General features: G+C 47.0%; 3 non-coding genes across 3 annotated transcripts; all 3 read left to right on the plus strand.

Annotated features, from left to right (window-relative positions):
• The first annotated feature begins 270 nt into the window (after positions 1–270).
• On the plus strand, positions 271–344 carry TRNAN-GUU (transfer RNA asparagine (anticodon GUU)). The gene has a single exon. It is a non-coding gene; the product is annotated as a tRNA-Asn (tRNA).
• A 5,366-nt stretch (positions 345–5,710) lies between these two features.
• Positions 5,711–5,783, plus strand: TRNAV-AAC (transfer RNA valine (anticodon AAC)). Its single transcript has one exon. It is a non-coding gene; the product is annotated as a tRNA-Val (tRNA).
• A 7,125-nt stretch (positions 5,784–12,908) lies between these two features.
• Positions 12,909–13,071, plus strand: LOC132484825 (U1 spliceosomal RNA). Its single transcript, XR_009531370.1, has one exon. It is a non-coding gene; the product is annotated as a U1 spliceosomal RNA (small nuclear RNA).
• Positions 13,072–18,941: the final 5,870 nt, after the last annotated feature.

An 18,941-nucleotide genomic window follows, 5' to 3' on the forward strand; every position in this document is an offset into this window, starting at 1 on the left:
CAAGCCCAGGGTGCCGCGGCCCCGGGCGACTTCGGGATGCTGGCATCTGCGGCGGGTGTGGAGCAAGGCGCGGCGGGGACGCTTGGCTGCCCGTCTGCCTTCGGAATCGCCCAACGCACGGCTTTCCCACGAGTTTCTCTGGTTTTCCGAGGCTTTGGAATCAGTACAACTGTCCGGCGAAAGGCGGGTGGCTCCGCCTAAAGTGGAAGGCGTGCTTGCTCTCTGTGGGATTAGGTTGGGATAGAGGGAGAGGGGAGGTAGTGTTTAGGTGTCTCTGTGGCGCAATCGGTGAGCGCGTTCGGCTGTTAACTGAAAGGTTGGTGGTTCGAGCCCACCCAGGGACGCCCCGCATGGTACTTTTAGGATGTAATTAAAGGGTTTGCAGTTACTTCTGTCTTGCACATCCTTTCACATAAACTTGAAGCTAGGTCTCTATTACCCTCCTTTTCACCTATGTCTTGTCCATAACAAAAGAACCTAAGCCGAGATCATTGCTGATCCTCACAGAAGAGCTCTGAAGGAAACAGGTAGGTCACTTTGTCATCTCATCATTACCCTCTGGGTTCCTTTTAACAGTGAAGTTTCGTCCCTTGTTTGTACTAGTATTTATTGAGCCCTTTACATATAACTTTGAAATTAATTTGTTTATATGCTTTTATTATTACGAACAATACTGCTGTCATCATTCTTGTACACGTGCCTATGGTTAGAGTGCCTGAAGCACAATTGTCTTATGAGATATACACGGTTTTTTGTAAATGGTTCCATTCTCTCACCTTTGTTGGCTTATTAGCTATAACTATTTTGTTATTTCAGCGACTGCTTTAGGCTTTAGAGCAGACATCTGTAACTTACCACAGCCTGCCTTCAAGTGATGTCTTCTCTTTTCTCCCCTGCTTGCCTTTATGCTACCGTTGTCATGCATTTTGAGTATGTTATAAACCCCACAACCCAAGGTTATTACTTTTCTTTAAACTGTCCCATGTTTTTAAAGAGATTTAAATAATAAGGGGAAAAAGGTTATATATTTTTCATGCAGATACCATTTCTGTTGTCCTTCATCCCTTTGTGCATATGGAGATGTCCCTCTGATGTGAGTTTCTTTCTTCCTGGAGGACTACTTTAACCTTTCTTGTGGTTTGGGTTGCTGGTGATGAAGTCTTTCAGCAATTGTATGTCTGTAAATATTGTTATTCACCTTTATTGTTGAAAGACTTTTTTGAGGATAGGAGCCATAGAATTCCACGTTGACTTTTTTCTCTCAGTTCTTTAAAGATGTTGCTCCACTGTCTTTTTCACTTGCTGCAGTGCTTCTGATGAGAAATCTGACATTATATTTATTTTCTGTATGTAGCATGTGTTATCCCTCTGGCTGCTTTTGAGATTTTTTTCCCAACTGATTTGAGCAATTTAATCATTATGTGACTAGGTGTGGTCTTCTTCATATTTATTGTGCTTGAGGATCATTTGACTCCTTGGATCAGTGGTTTATAATCTTAATTGTGGCTGGAAATTTTTCTGTCATTGTTTCTAAAAACTGAGTCTGTTACAAAGCAAATCTGATACATGGTAGCAGTAGGTCCTGAGGAGGATCAGCAGATCCATGTAAGGCAACTACTCAGATGTTATAGGGAGACCTTCGAGCTTCTTCAGGTAAGTGGAGGTAACCTACTTCATGTAACCTCCTCAAACAAGGGAGGAAGGGCTGCTTCTCAGGTAACCTGAGGCTCGGGGCAATTTAGGGTTTCAAGAGCCCCACCTTCATGTTTCCACTTCTCAGTTTGTAGATGGAATTTACAGAAGCTTTCATTCTGAGGGAGGTACAAGGAACAAGTTATGGGAGGGCAGTTAACTGTCAGTCTAGCCTTAAAATCATTTAACTAACAGGTGTTCTCATGAGCCCCAAAATGTGTTCCATGACATGACTTCCTCAGTCATGTCTCCAATGTCTGAAGCCTCCCCAGGCTCCCAAAGCTAGAGAAGTTTGAAAGAGGAGAGAATGAAAGAGACACAAGCCTAGGTTCTTGTAAGCACATTCTAGAGTATGGTACAAAGACTTCAGGGTCACCAGTCCCTTGGGCTATCAACTAAGTGCGTTTGGTGGCATGAACCTACTTGGAATCAAAGCTTCCTTTTGAATCTTTTCAGGTAGATTCCCTACATGGTTGAGTTTTGCTGTCATTTCAGCAGTGATCTCATCCTCTTTGCCCTTATCATTTAAATCAGATAACAAAAAGCCCTAATTAGTAGAGTGTTGGTGGACATAATAGAAATATTTTCATCTAAGCTTCTGGAAATTAAAGGTAAAATTTGCCCTCAAAGTAGTTTTCTTATGTTGCCAGCATTTGGTTCTTTGTAACTGTGTATCCTTGGAAGGCAGGCTTGGTGTGCTCCAAACTTGTTTCTAGCTCTTGCTTAGTTCAGTGAGCTTAGATCTATCTCTAGAGTTCCTTTGGAGTCCAAGGATGCAAGATGTCTCTTATATTTCTTGTATTTCAAACATGACTTTTCTGAAAAGAGTACATTGTCTTAAAAAAAATTTTTAAAAAAGGTGATTCTACCCAGTTTTTGCGGTACGCGGGCCTCTCACGTTTGTGGCTTCTCCCGTTGCAGAGCACAGGCTCCAGACGCGCAGGCTCAGCGGCCATGGCTCATGGGCCCAGCCGCTCCATGGCACGTGGGATCTTCGTGGAACGGGGGAACGAACTCGCGTCCCCTGTATCAGCAGGCGGACTCTCAACCACTGCGCCACCAGGGAAGCCTGGTTTTTGTTTTTTTAAAGAAGTAATTCGTACTCTGGTCCCAAGTTCTCTTTACATGGACACTGAAAGTGAGACTGTAGGTATCTGAAATGAAGGAAGGCGTGGAGGCAAGGGGCTGCCCAGGCTGCTCATCACACCTCCCCTCTCCCAGCCTGGGAGAAACCTTGGACCTGGGGCCCGACCTCACTGGCTTAAGGATTCAGTGTAGAGATCTACTGCATCTGCACCTTGGGGCATATAACACTTGTGAGGAGGAAGTGAAGATTGCTGGGTGCGGAGATGCCACAAAGAAAAAGGGAGAAAAAACAAAAAAACAAAAGCCAAATCTCCCTGGCCGGGATTCGAACACGGGCCGCAGCGGTGAAAGCGCCGAATCCTAACCACTAGACAACCAGGGAGCTACTCACAAAACACTTGTAAGTAATAATAGGAAGCCTACAATGAGTGTGTACTACCTCCTGCCCTCTGTTCTGAGTGTCGCACATCCCTCCAAGGAACTGTACCCGAAGAACGTTCCCTCCCTGCTTTCTCCAAAACAGGAGCCCCACACGAAAGGCCGAGCGCTCTGCGGGACAGTGGACGCGCCCACGAGGCCCGCCAGGGCCACAAGTCCCGAGTGAGTTGCCCCGTCTGGGCCGCACCTCAGAACTGCCCTGGAGCCGCGCCTTTGCCAGGCGACCGCGTATGGAGAGGAGGCCGCCAGGGCAGAGGCTGTAGGGACAGGAGAGGAGGCGCGCGGGGTGAGACCCCGGGATCCCCAACACCATAAAAGACTCCCGGCGGATGCAGGATCGGGGACGGCTGGACGGAAAACGCTTTCAAACAAGGCTGCGCGCCCAGACCTGGATTCCGGGTCTTCCCCTCACTACCTGCGGCGCCTGCCGTTCTCCCACCTTAGATGACGCCAACTCCAGGTCCTAAGGCTCCGACCAAGAGTTGTCTCTAACGCAGCGTTTTCCTCAGACCCCACATGCAATTAGTTAGGACTTCGTGTTTGCTTCTCGGTCCAGGTGGACTTTGGCCTACACAGCCCCTCCTTTTCGTGACTCTGGACTTGGGCAAACGACTCTCCTGATAAAGGCGGGGAAATCAGTGTAACGCTCGGCTCCCTCACCCTGAACCTCGGATGGGGGCGTTGGGCGACCCTTGAGCTTTTTCCTGGGCTGCGTCCCTCTTCCGGGCCCGTCCTGAAGGCCAGGGCCGGGGCCGGGTGCCGTCAGCGCGCTCCTCTCGCCGGCTCTGGAGCCCCGCGCCTTCCCTTGCGGCTGCAGGGAGGCTCCAGGGGCCGCCTGATCGGGTTTGCGGGCCCCAGCGGCGCGGGTGTGTGTTTGTGGTCCCTCGGGGGCCCGCTGTCCCTCCGCCCCTGTCGGGGAAAGGACGACCGCACCCTCGTCCTGTCCACGTGGGACGGCAGCGCGCCGGACGCGACCGAAAGACGGCGAATCCGTTCCTCTGGCTGCGCGTGGGAGGTGAAAACTGGAACCTGAAGGGGAGGGAAAAGGGGAGAAATCTCATGAAATGTCCTGATCTAAAGCTATTTTCAAGTCCGCCTCTTTGGGGACTCAGGCCTCCAGCGCTGGCGAGGATGCTGCAGTCCGGTCGCACTCTCGACGGCACTTGGAGTCGACGCGGAACAAGGCAGAGCCCCGCGGCTTGGGGGTCAGTGCGCACGCTGCCCGCGCCTTCCTCGGGGTCACAGCACCGGAACCTCACTCGTGAAGGAAACGCGGTGACCGCCACAATAAGAAAGAAGAAAAGCAACCGCTGGAGAAAATGGCACATGCTTCCCCAAACTTGTAAAGCTTTACTTTTAAAGGAAACCAGACAGGGAGACACACACACACAGACAGACAACGTTGCATTAAAGTTTTTCAGCAGAAAGAAAGTCGTCTTCCTGCTGGCCGTGTGCTGTGAGGTGAACACGAAACCCCCTCCAGACACCGGCTTTCTGGGAAAACCACCTTTTACCTCTTTGTCTTCCTAGCTTAAAATTCGCTCTCCATGACCTGTTGAACTGGAAAATTGTAAAAGGCAAATAAAAGACGTTTCAGACATTGTAAAAGGTAAAACAAAACTGTTCCTCAAGGAGAATGTCAAGTACGATGAGGGAGGAATGAACAGCCTTGAGGTCGGCATGGACCGCGCCTGCGTCCTCCGCGGCTTTCTGCTGGGCCTGGTCTTCAAACGAAGTCAGTACAGGCCGGGAAGCGCGGCTCGGCCTGGGTTTGATTTTCAATGTTTTTCCAACAGCCAAATGACCTGAGACGTCAGCTTTTGCTACGGTTCCTGCTAAACGTGAAAGTGTGATTAAAGTACTGAACTTCAACTAGACGACTAGAATAAGCCACAGCGGCAGGGACCTGAGGAAGCCCCTTTGCCGGGAGACGCCAGAGAAGGGCTGCTACGAAAGAGCTTTCGAGGAAGGAGCGCGCGGGCCAGGCGCACCAGAGCAGACGGGAGGGAGGGGAGGAAGGAGAGGGAGGGAAGGATGGGTCCTATGGTTCCCGGGTGGATTCTAAGCATGGATCATTTCCGAGAGCCCAGAGCACTGACCGCTTGCGCCGTGAAAAGGGCCACCGAGGCGCGGGTCCGCAGCTGTGGAGGGGCGGTGTCCACGCTGCTGGGATGCGAGGTCGCCTGTGGCTCAGGCTCACCTAACCCTCGGCTCCTGGGCCTTCCGGGAACTGGAGAGTCCGCGGGGGCGACCCCTGCACTCGGTGCATAGCTGAGTGTTGGATGCGGGATCGGGAAGTGAAGCTGTGGGGGCCCCAGGGACCTCGCTTCGGGGGAGGCGAGGAACCCTAAACTAGGGCCTCTCGGGAGCTGCAATCTCCTTACCTGAGGACTCGCCTGTGCTCCCAGGGTCCTTTCCTTTCGAAAATATTTGTGGCCAGTCGTGGCAAGAGATACAGTTCTTGAATGTGTCATTAGGGATGGGAAAGAGAGGTGTTTCCGTAGTGTAGTGGTTATCACGTTCGCCTAACACGCGAAAGGTCCCTGGTTCGAAACCAGGCGGAAACACGCGGGTTCTTTTCTGAAACTAACATTCACGTTTAAACACCAAAAAACGGGGCGAGTGGGATGGATTGAGGTAGCGCGTGCAGCTGTATTTTTATCCCCCCGAAATACAGGAGGAGTTCCCTTATTGCCGGAAAGCCTACTCAGCACTAGGAACCATCCCTCCTTTGTCTGCTCTGTGTCACTTTGAAGACAAGGCCACAGACAGACCAAGAAGGGCACAGGACAAAGCCAAGTTAAGGTTATCTTTACATGTGGAAATTCCCTCACCTTCTCATGTGGCGCCTAAACCTCCTCTACACGCTGACACGTATTTTGTCTCTGGAAACAAGAAGTTTATCCCTTGAAGCTCACTTGCTTACCCCACCTCAGCACACTTGCGGAACACGTTGATTTGCGTGACAGAACAAAAGAGACCGACCCAACTCCGCACCGGGTGCTCGACCCAAAGACACGTAGACGTATTTCAGGCTCCAGAACTGCAGCTGGTAGGGGCACGTAAAGGAGTCCTTACACGTGCCATTATCAGGAGAGCCCCTGTAGTGAGGTCAGAGATCAGGAAGTAGACGGAATCGCTCATCAGCCGCTGAGAACCAAGTCAGCACCTGACACATAAGGAAAGCGAGGTTCAGAAAGAGAGCATGACCTTGGCTCTGCCACACACAGCGCTAAAGCTAGGCCAGGATGGAACCCAGCCAGTTACCTAGCGGCCTGGCCTCAGAGCCCAAAGCATCGCCCAGAACAGGAGAGGTGAAAGGTGATGAGCAGCGGGGCAAGGGCTGGGAGCCTTGCACAGCTGCCTTCAGCCCTGGGCCGCTGAGAATCGCCTCCTTTTCTGCTCTGCCATTCTCAAAAATCTAACCTTACTCTTACAGTTTTCAACTGGAGAAGCCAAATTATGGAGGTTTGTTATGTCTGGTTGCCTGGTAGCTACAATTTGGCGTTTTACTGCTTTGGCCCGGAATCGATTCCAGGTCAGGAAAGCTCTAAATTGCGCTAAATCTTCCTCTTCCCGAACAGAGGTAGTTTGCCAGAAGGGCGATGCAAGACCCTCCTCAGGGTTCCTATTGCCAGGCACCCTTCATGTGGGGGAGGGGAAATGTGATGAACGCCCAGAGCTTCTGCCCTCCACTCTTTTCTTCCTTTATTTCAGAAACCTAGTGTCTCATATATGGAGTTTTCATCCAAAGAGAACCTGGGACTTAACTTCGAAAAACTCATTAAGAAAACAAAAACATAAAACCTTGTAAATATATAAAAATTTTGAAACACTAACATTGTCTATTCTGTACCTAATCTCACAGTTAACATTTTCCCACGCTTGCTCTCTCACTCTCTCTCCATATACATGATTTGCTACACCATGTGAGAGTAACTTACAGATATCTCAACTCAAGATCACTGGCTGGGCCACTGTTGCTCCTTTCCTTTGGCATCTCCTTCAAAACCAGCTTCTGTGGGACCTGTCCTCCAAGGACAGGAGGAAGCTTTGTCTTTGTGAGGAGGCCCCTCTTGCCACTTCAGAAACCTGGAATCTGTTCTCTTTAGGCTGTAGAGAAGCTTCAGGTGGTGTTTTATTCGGCTGTCCCCTGCGCTGATGTTCGATGTTTTTCCAACAGCCAAATGACCTGAGACGTCAGCCTTTGCTACCGTTCCTACTAAACGTGAAAGTGTGATTAAAGTACTGGACTTCAACTAGACGACTAGAATAAGCCACAGTGGCAGGAACCTGAGGAAGCCCCTTTGCCAGGGACGACACTGGAGAAGCCCTGCTGGGAAAGGCCTTGTGAAGAAGGAGTGCGTGGGTCAGGCGCACCAGAGCAGAGGGGAGGGAGGCAGGGGAGGGGGGAGGGGAGAGGGAGGGAGGGGAGGGGGGAGGGGCGACTCCTATGGGTCCTGGGTGGATTCGAAGCATCGCTCATTTCCAAGAGCCGAGCGCACTGACTGCCGCCTCCGTGAAAAGGGCCACCAGGGCGCGGGTCTACAGCCCCTGGAGGGGCGGTGTCCACACTGCTGTGAGGCGGGGTCACCTGAGGCCTAGACGCACCTAACCCCCTGCTCCTGAGGCTTCAGGGAGCTGTGGAGTTAGCAGGGGATCCCTGAACTCTGGCGCTAGGCTGAGGAACTGGAGACCCTGCTTTGGATGTGGGAGCCTGAATCTAGACTGTGGGAGCCCCAGGGACCTTGTTTCACAGGAGGTGAGGAACCCTAAGCTAACACCTCTCGGGAGCTGCAGTGTACTTGCCTGAGAGATCGCAGGTGCTCCCAGGATCCTTTTCCTTTGAAATTTTTGGGTGGGCCAGTCATGGCAAGACATAATACATTTCTTGGATGTTTTTTTGGACACCTGTGGTTTCCGTAGTGTGGTGGTTATCACGTTTGCCTAACACGCAAAAAGTCCTCGGTTCGAAACCGGGTGCAAACAAGCAAGAGTTCTCTCTTCTTGTTTTTTTTTTTTTCCTGAAACTTACATTCACATTTAAAAACCAGAAAGGGGGCGAGTGGGATGGGTTGTGGCAGAATGTGTAGCTGCGTTTTTCTCTCTCCAAACCCAGGAGGAGTTCCGTTACCACCCGAAGCCTACTCAGCTCTAGGAGCCAGCCCTCCTTTCTCTGCTCTGAGTCACTGCGGAGACCAGGCCACAGACATTCCAAGGAGGGCGCAGGAGAAGGCCGAGTTCAGGTTATCTTTAAACCTGGAAATCCCCTCACTTTCTCATCTGGCGCCTAAATCTCCTCTTCACGCTGACAGGTATTATGTCTCTGAAAACCAAGAAATGCATCCCTGTGAAGCAACCTTGGCTTTCCCTCACCCCAGCACACTTGCGAAACAATTTGATTTGCGTGACAGAAAAAAAAGAGGACGAATTCAACCCTGCACGAGGGGCTCGAGCCAGACACGAAGATGAAGAATTTCAGGCTCCATGAATTGAGCGGGTCAGGGAGGAAAAGGAGCCGGTAACGTGCCTTTATCAGGAGAGCCCCCAGAGCCACTCAGAGATCAGGAAGTAGACAGATCCACTCATCATCACCCGCTGAGAACCAAGCCTGCCCCTGACTCATAAGGGAAGTGAGGTTCAGAAAGAGAGCATGACCTTGGCTCTGCCGCACACAGCACTAAAGCTAGACCAGGATGGAACCCAGCTAGTTACCTTGCGGCCTGGCCTCAGAGCCCAAAGCTTCACCCAGGCGGGGAGTGGTGAAGGGTGATAAGCTGCGTTCAGACCTGGGCTCTGGGAATCGCCTTCTTTCTGCTCTCTGCATCTCTAAAATCTAACTTTTACTGGGGTAGACTGCCTGTCTCCACTTTACTTAGTTATTCTGGGGTTTTATCTTGTTTCTTCATTTGGAACATATTCCTCTGTCACCTCATTTTGCCTAATGTACTTTTTTAATTTCTATGTGTCTGGTAGGTTGGTTACATTTCCTGGCCTTGGAGAAGTGGCCATTTGTAGGCGACTTCCTGTGGGTACCAGCAGCCCACTACCATTTCATCACCAGATCTATATGCTCTAGGGGTGCCCTGTATGTGGGCTACATGGGTCCTTCTGTTGTGCCTGGCTGACTGCAGTGCATGGTCTGGTAGGATTAGTTGGTCCTTGTCTCTTTGGTTGTAGGCCCTGCCTTGTGTGGAATCTGCAGCCGCTAGTTGGCACTGCCGGGTCAAGAGGCAACTGGCTGTGGAACCCCGGTGGGGGGTGGTGGTGGCGGGGGCTAGTGCTGGCCCACTGGTGGGCAGAATGGGGTCCTGGGGTTTGGCTGCAAGGCCCAGGAGTCCCAGAGCTGGTGTCAGACTGCTGGTGGGTGGGGCTGGTTCCCGACACAGCTGACTGTGGGGGTTCCAGGTGTCCCGATACTTGTGTTGGCCTGCTAGTGGGCGGGGCCAGGGTCCAGCCAGTCCCAGGGCTGGTGAAAACATGGGACAGTTTAAAGAAAAGTAATAACCTTGGATTGTTATTATTTGGATGGTTATAAACCTTGGGTTTATAACATATGCAAAGTAAAATGCATGGCAACAAAAGCATAAAGGCAGGCAGGGGAGAAATGTGAACTGATATGACTTCACTTGAAGGCAGACTGTGGTAAGTTACAGATGTCTGCTCTAAAGCCTAAAGCAATGGCTGAAATAACAAGAGTTATAGCTAGTAAGTCAACAAAGGCAAGAAAATGGAATCATATACAAAACTAGGTATAATCTATGATAGAGCAGTTGCTCTTCTGGCTTTCTACCCTATGCACATGTGTACAAGAATGATGACTGCAGCATTACATGTAATAATAAAAGCATAGAACCAAATTAATTTCAAAGTATATGCCAAGGGGTAAATAAATATAATAAATATAAATATACAGACAATGGAAGAAACTTCATTGATTACAGGAATTCACAGGGTAGTAACGAGTCTACTCTTGAGGATTCCTCAATTCCCAGTGACCTGTTTTCCTCCTGAGCTCCTCTCGGAGGATCGATGATGATCTGGGCTTAGTTAGATCCTCCTGTTGTGCACAAAATACAGAGTACAGGAACAGGGAGTGTAGGAAAGGGAGGACTCCGAATCCTCTGCATTATAGATGCCAGAAAGATGCATCCCTGAGTAGGCTTGAACCACCCATCTTTCGATTAACAGCCGAACGTGCTAACCGGTTGCGCCACAGAGACACCTATAGATCACTTTCTCTCTCTCCTCCCTCACCTCATCCCCAGCGAGAGCAAGCACGCCTTCCACTCTAAGCCGAGGCACCCGCCTTTAGCAGTGCAGTCGTACCCGCTCAAAAGAGCCTGGGAAAACCGGAGAAACCCGTGGGAAAGCCGTGCGTCGGGCGAATCCGAAGGCAGAAGGGCAGCCGAGCGTCCCAGCCGCGCCTTGCTCCACACCCGCCGCAGATGCCAGCGCCTCGGAGACGCCCGGGGCCACGAGCCCCAGGCCTGAGCCGAGTGGGGCCCAAGGGAAGCTGAATGCCGGGTGGGCTCCGTGACGGCTCCCCGTTTGCTCCGCCTTCACCCGACCATCTGCCCCGCAGGTTTAGTAGGTGTGCTCGGTATGGCTGCGTTGGGAAAAAGATCAGGTCAAAAGAGGAAACGTGAAAAGGAGCGAAAGCAAGCAGAGGCATGGATGAGACAAGGACACCTCCCAGGAAGCCTGTGAGGAGGCTCGGGCCAGATCCTGAGAGGTAAAAATTGCTTTATTAAGTAGCAGAATGGGGAGGGAGAATCGGAGAAGAGCATGAAAGAGAGAAAAGCACGAACATCTGTAGGTGTCCAAGAATAAATCAGCAAAAGCAGTGTGAATATATTTACCTTCAAAAAATTACGGGAAGTGCAGTGACTGCCATCCTGCCTGTGGCGCATCATGACCGTATGGTGGTTAATACTATGTGGTGGCCGCAGTAATCCCGGCTCAAATCCGAGCTATAGTAGGGTGGTGTCTGTGACTGGTCTCTAGGTTTGCTTTTTTAAACATCTTTATTGGAGTATAATTGCTTTACAATGGTGTGTTAGTTTCTGCTCGGTTTGCTTTTAATGCCAGCACCAGCTACGCCCCTTAAGAAGCGGTCAGAGAGCAGAGTATACCGCCGGCCATACAGCGCGATGCGGTCAGAAGAGGAGTAAATCCCACGGTGCACAAACCTGCGGGTGGCCTTGTCTCACTACAGAACAGAAAATGTCTCTAAGGGTGAAATACAGCCTCTCAAGGAGCCTTGTCTGTACGTTCCGCTAATTAAACAGTGCCGTCATTACCGTTTTTCTGGTAAAGATCATTCAAGTATCAGTGTTGGGTTTTTTTCTAAACGAAAACGAGGTTTTAATGAGTTTACAATAAAATGCAAACTAGTTGTCATCATCTACACCAGCTTGTCTCCATCCATCATCCACTCATTTTTATGGGAACAGTAAATCATTGAGCTACAGTTCACATAGAGTTAAAAGCACAAATCTTTAAAGCACAGTTTTTTGAATTTTAGCAAATGTAACTATTACCCAGATCAAGTTATAGAATATTGCCATCATCCCAGAAATGTATGCTGAGCCTCTTTCCAGGCAATTCCTACCTTCTCTCTCTTAGTTGATTACTATTTTGAGGTCTATTGCCGAAATTACTATTGCCTGCTATTGAAATTCAAATGAATGAATGTATTTTTTTGTGTCTGGCTTTTTAAATACAACATTATGTTCATTAAACATAACTATATTATCGTGTATATCACTTCTTAATTTTGGTATTATTGAAGTAATTTTGGTGTTATTTGTTGTTAGTTGATGAATATTCTTGGTGTTTTGATGAATATTCCATATCAATCTTTTTGTATACTTGTGCATTCATAGAAGTACTGCGACTGCTGGGTCATGGAGTAGGAACAAGATTAACTTTAATAGAAACTGACAAATAGTACTCTAGAATGGTTTCAAACCAGTAACTATGGTTGGAATTTCTCTGCATTCTTGTCAGTATTTGGTGTAGTAATTCTTTTAAATATAGCTATGCTGGAGGGTGTGTAATGATATCTCCGTATAGTATTAATGTGCATTTCCCTAATGAATAAAAATGTCAAGAATATTTTCTTATAACTTTTGGTCATTAAGATATCTTCCTTTGTGATCCAGGACGGCCTTGGCTTAGCCTTACCAGGAAAAGGATACAGGGTCGGGGGGTCAGTCGCTGTGCAGGTGGATCCTCCCGAGGCCTCTCTCCGAGACAGAGACCCAGACTCGGGGTGTTTGGAGCGGCGACATGTGCAGATCAATGACTGGCACGGCATCAGCGCCCCCTTCCGGCCTCCCAGGCCTTTGCCGTCTCCACGCACTCCTCAGTTAACCGAGGGCAGAGAACTGTCAGTTGAGACAGCGCAATGGCTGCGGGTTGGTCTGTTTGGAGCCGCTGCTGAAAGGTGGTCGGTGTTGTGAGCTGTGCTGTGAGTTCTCCTGTGTGTGTGTGTGTGTGTGTGTGTGTGTGTGTGTGTGTGTTGGGGGGAGATTGGGGAGGAGATGTGGGAGGGGAGGTCTTCTCTTGAATTCCTTTGAGGAAAGCGGTTTAGAAAAACAGCATGGGGCGGGTGGAAGGGAGGGTGGCGACCCTGAGTGAACCTTGGAGGAGTGGGAGGCTGCACTGTGCCTGCCGGGTATATGCCCCTAGTTACCTGGCAGGAAAGATGCCATGATCACGATGGTGGCTTTCCCAGCGGGACGCTTGTCCACTGCACTCAGGTAGTGCTGACTTTAGAGATTTCCCCAATGTGGGAAAATTGATCTCGGAATTTGTGCTAGTAGGGGTATGTATTTGCGCTCTCCGCTACCTCTCTGTGTATGGCAGGGGAGTTCTCTTCCGTGGTGCCTCACTGCACTCCGCTGGCTCAGGCCCAGGGCGAGAGGTGCCCCACACCCAGGGCTCCAACCCACATCTTCCTGGCTTTCCTATTCCGTGACCAAAGTGTATGGATGAGCCCTGCTACTTGCTTCAGGCCTCCTGCCGGCAGGCATCAGCAAGAGAAAGGCCACATGGCGGGGGTGGTGGGGAAGCGTGGGAGAAGTCACCCAAAGGCCTCGAGCTCCACAGTCCCTTTGGGGCCAGATCGGCACCCCTTCCAGGAACATGGAGGCCAGAGGCCTGCCTTCGCAAGGAGGCTCCAGGGGCCAGAGCGCTGTATCCCTGCCCCGGGTTAGCCAACTCTTTTTCTCTCACCCGGCTTTCCCTTCTCCTTCCTCCCGTTCCACCCCAGCCGCGTTCTTGGGGACAGTAAGCTGTACCCTATCACCCCCTAACCCACGCGTAATGACCCAGTCCCTTCTCCAGTGCTTATGAAGAGAGCTGAATCAACGTTTTCTAACAACGGGAGGAGAGAGAACCTGCGGCGACGGGAGGCAACCCGTTCCTATGCAGATTCTTTTGGCTCAGCCCATTGCGGGGCCCGGCTCAGGGGCCTGGAATCGTCCCTCCTGCTTGAGGGACCTGAGTCTCGCGCGGCCCACAGAACCGGCCAAGTTGGCGTCTCTCCCACTGCCTCTCAGGGAACAGCAGGAAATCCTGCAGGGTCCACTCTTACCCAGAAGAGACACCCGGGAAATGATCCAGCAGAAGCTCGGACCCTGCTCGATGGACCACTTCGGAGCGACGCTTCTGTCGGCCGGTCCTTGAGAGGAGAAATCATTTAGGACGAGGCGTTCTTCAGTGTCTTGTCTCAGACAAGAGTGAAAGAGGGTGATTCTTCCAAGAAGCTGGCAGTCCTGATACCTGTGGTCGCAGAGAGGCTTGTGGAGCAAGAGCGCCCTCTCTCCACCAGGGTTAACCAGCTGTTTCGGCCTCCGCCTCTTCCTCCTCTTCTCCTCCTTCCCCTGTCGTTTTCTATCTTGGTGTTCCTTGAGTGCTTATCTTCCTTTTGTGCCTCGGAACCTCTCACCCTCTACCATGGATTATACATTTTCCTGGGTTGTTCTGAGCTTCAAATAAGGAAATGTATGTAAGAGTGCCACAAATGCTCAAAAATTTTGATCTCATTATTTTATCAGTAGCATCATCCCAATCATCAGGATTGTCTAACTCCTTTTTTAACAATTGCATTTTCATTGTCTGAATATATTAATGCACATTTAAACACCACATAATTTTTGAATAATAAATTGCTTCTGATATTTTAGTATCAGAAATAATGCTGTAGGGCTTCCCTGTGGTGCAGTGGTTAAGAATCCTCTTGCCAATTCAGGGGACACGGGTTCGAGCCCTGGTCCGTGAAGATCCCACATGCCGCGGAGCAACTAAGCCCGTGTACCACAACTACTGAGCCTGCGCTCTAATGCCTGTGAGCCACAACTGCTGAAGCCCGTGTGCCTAGAGCCCACGCTCAGCAACGAAGACCCAATGCAGCCAAAAATAAATAAATAAAATAAATAAATTCATATAAAAAATAATGCTGTAGAAAGTTCTTACTTATAAATCCTTGGCAATTCTATAGGATAGACACTGTCCTTTTTTTCCACCCTGTAGCCAACCTGTCAGTGTTAAATACCTTTAACAAAAATTTTACAACAATCAAACGCTTGGGGCCAATTGCCTTCGCTTGTTACCGTCTCAGTTCAAGGACTCTAGGTAATTGGCACAATACCCTAGATTAGCTCAAATGAAGAATTTTTTCTCACTCTCTTCTGTTTTGTCTCCTTTCTTCAGTTCTTAGGTAACAACATCCTAATAAAATGGTTGGCAACAACAACACAAGTATATCACTGAATCTTGGGGAATGTTAGTGCTTTCGTTGTTCATATGCTTGTCTACCCAATTTGTGCTTGGAGCCAAGGAAGAAGAGATCTGCCATGGGCCCCACTCCTGCACTCTTCTGGCCGTGCCTTCTTCCATTAGGCAAGGATCATGTGGAGCCAAGAGGACATTCCCACATGATGCCCATGTCCTCCCTCCCCCATAGGGCTGTCAAATGTGTAACGAATCTCAGAGTCCCTAGCCCAAGTGTCTTTTAGCCCATGTATAGAGACTGTGGATCTTTCTTCCTCGCATTGTCAAACTAAGGGCAAAATGTACTTTGTTTGTACTCAAACCTAGGGCTTGTGGGCAATGTGGTGACATCAAGAGACCACTTTTTAGGGAGAGCTAGTGGATGTAGCATGGATGTGTTGGAGGTGCAGAATACAATCTAGTTCCAGCAGGCCAGTAGGCAAGTGGTGATGGATATTCTCACCATGCTTCCTTTTTCTGGTGTGTCACTCCAGAAAGTATAGGAATTCTAAAATCCTATACATTCAGGTGATTATAAACATATAGTTTTCAAAGTAAGAGAATACCATCTATTTCAGTTTCAACTGAGAGATTTTTTTAAAAAAACTTGATCAGTAGCTTTAAAAAAGATAGACCCATGGTAGATACCAAGCTTGTCACTAACATTTGCAGGTGCCAGTGCAAAAATTAAAAGCAGAGGCATCAAAGCTGCTTACACTCTGAGGTTGGAGTGCCAAGATAGCTTATTTCATATTCTGTTCCAGGGGGCCTTGAGTACAAGAAACATGGAAGTCAAGTTTTAGTCCCAGACGAACTTGAGAAGTCATATAGAAGGTCCTCACTACATTAAGCTGGGACCCCAAAGTCTTAAGCCCTCAGGGGTAAGGGTCATCCGATCTAGTCCTGCTCCTTCAAATCCCAGGGCTCTTTGGACAAGGCAGCCTTGGTGCCACAAACAGTATAAAGAATAAGAAAGTTTTAAAAGTTCATGAGAAATCGTGGCCACAAACTTGACCTCTAGCAGATTTAGCCTTGAGTACCCACAGCCTGGGTAGTCTGAGAAACCATAAGACAGCAACTTGGTGTGTTGTTTCCCAGCTGGTAACAAACCTCAAGAGCCTATTAGAGGAGAACATATTCAGAGGAAAATATATTCATTCTAGGGCTGTAGAGGTGTCTACAAAGAACATTTCAAGAGAATCAACTAGTATCTAAAATTCAGTTATAAAATATAAGAACAAAATCTCATGTATTTGGAATTTTAGAAACACTTCTACCAATCCTTGTATCAAAGCAGATGTGAAAATTAGAAAATATTCTGTATCAAACAAAACTGAAAATACTACGTATATGCAGAAGGTGCAGCTAAGCCAGTCTTTAGAGGACAATACACAGATTTAAATGTAAATTATGAAATTTAAGGCTGATTTCTGAAGAGCTAAATCTCCATCTCATAAAGTTACAAAAAGAATAATGACAACAACAAAAGCAGATAGGAGCAGAAATTATATATAAAACCAGAAATTTTCAAATTAGAAATAAATATACAGAAGAAAAAGTATAAATGGTTGGCTCTTTGAAAAGACTACTAAAGCTGATAAAACTGTTAAGAGAGAAGAAGAAAGTCATTGCTGCTGAACCTGTATGGGACATATGGGAACAATAAATGAATCTCATAAACACATATATGCCAACAAATTAAAAATTTGAGAGGAACTGAACATATTCCAATAATGATTCTGGGGGAAAATGAGCTAGTCCTACAAGCATTAAATTTTTTAAAATCAGAATTTAAAAATCTTCCTGCAAAGAGAGTTCCAGGACCAAAAAAAGTTCATTAGAAGAAATGATTCCCAAGCAAATAAATTCCAAAACTATTAAAAGATGGCATATTTTCTCCAACTTATTTTATGAGTTTATATTGGAACCAAAAAACGCAATGTAAAAAACAGAAATTATAGGTCTGTCTTATTGCTGAATAAAGCTGTAATTTAAAAAATAATAATCAAGCAATGTATTTAAAATTGGTCTTATCCTGGAAAACAGTTGATTCTTGTTAGAAAATAAATTAATCTAATTTACCACATTAACAACATAAGGGAGGAAAATAATAATCACTAAAATACAGAACAGGTGTTTGAAAAAATTCACCATCGATTTACCATTTTTTAAAACTTAAGCATAATAGTATAGAAGAGAACAGACCTAATATGCTAACGGGTAGTTTCAAAAACAAAAACAAAAGAAGCACACAAAAACCCTTCAGCGAACATTATAGCTGATTATAAAATACTGGCTTTCCCCCCTCCCCCAACCCTTACCAATCAGGAACCATCAGGAATCAGACAAATAGGCCTCACTCTGACCACATCTTTTCACCTCTGCGATGGAGATCTTAGCCAGTGAGGAAAGGCAAGAAAAAAAAAGAAACAGTATAAGGTGTGAAGATAACCAAAAAACAAATAACCCAATCAACATATGGGCAGAAGACCTAAATAGACATTACTCCAAAGAAGACATACAGATGGCCAAGAGGCACATGAAAAGATGCTCAACATCGCTAATTGTTAAGAGAAATGCAAATCAAAACTACAATGAGATATCACCTCACACCAGGCAGAATGACCATCATCAAAAAATCTACAAACAATAAATGCTGGAGAGGGTGTGGAAAAAAGAGAACCTTCTTGCACTGTTGGTGGGAATGTAAATTGATACAGCCATTATGGAGAACAGTATGGAGGTTCCTTAAAAAACTAAAAATAGAGCTACCATATCATCTAGCAATCCTACTCCTGGGCATATATCTGGAGAAAAACATGGTTCAAAAGGATACATGCACTGCAATGTTCATTGCAGCATTATTTACAATTGCCAAAATATGGAAGCAACCTAAGTGTCCATCAACAGATGAATGGATAAAGATGTGGTACATATATGTACAATGGAATATTACTCAGCTATTAAAAAGAATGAAATAATGCCATTTGCAGCAACATGGATGGACCTGGAGATCATCATACTAAATGAAGTAAGTCAGACAGGAAGACAAATATCATATGATATCACTTATATGCAGAATCTTTAAAAAAAAAAGGGTACAAATGAACTTATTTACAAAACAGAAACAGACTCATAGACTTAGAGAATGAACTTATGGTTACCAGGGGGTAAGGGTAGGGGGAGGGATAGATTGGGAGTTTGGGATCGATATGTATACACTTGAAAAAAAAAGTAAAGATGAAAAATGAATACTATAATTATATACATATATGAAAGATAAATTACTAGCATTATTAAGAGAACTGAGTTTATCTGGTATATATAAAATTTAAAAATCAGAGGAACTGAGCTAAATTAAGGGTTTAAGAAACAAAGGTATTAAAAACGTTATAAATATTCAACAATTGTAGCATACAGTTCAATCACATGCACTGGGGAGGGGACGGGGGAATGAAATATGACCCCTACCTCTACCGTAACCAAAATCATTTCACTGTGGATTAAGTACCTAAAATGAAATGAAACTTAAAATGATTTTAATTGGTATTATGTAGCAAGGTATTTCCATGATCTCAAAGGTAAGCAAGGATTTTAAAAATAAGACAAAAAGACTAATTCTTAATGAAGAGACTGATCAATTTGAATACATCAAGCATCTCTGTTCATCAAAACACAGAATAAAGAGTAAAAAGACAGGTCACAACTTGGGCAAATGTATCTTCAGTCAGCATAATCAACTGGTACTGAAGATATTTAATGAATTCTTACAAAACAAGAAGAAACAGACAGACAGACCTATAGGGAAATCAACAAGGTCTTGGTAGGGGGAACCCCTTATATGAGAAAACCCAAGTAGCTAACAAACATGTATTGGTGCTCAAATTCATTACCAATAAGGGACATTAAAAGGGAAACCCACATGAGATAACATTCAGATTGGT

This window comes from Mesoplodon densirostris, chromosome 2 (genome assembly GCF_025265405.1).
Source record: "Mesoplodon densirostris isolate mMesDen1 chromosome 2, mMesDen1 primary haplotype, whole genome shotgun sequence".
Classification (NCBI taxonomy): domain Eukaryota; kingdom Metazoa; phylum Chordata; class Mammalia; order Artiodactyla; family Ziphiidae; genus Mesoplodon; species Mesoplodon densirostris.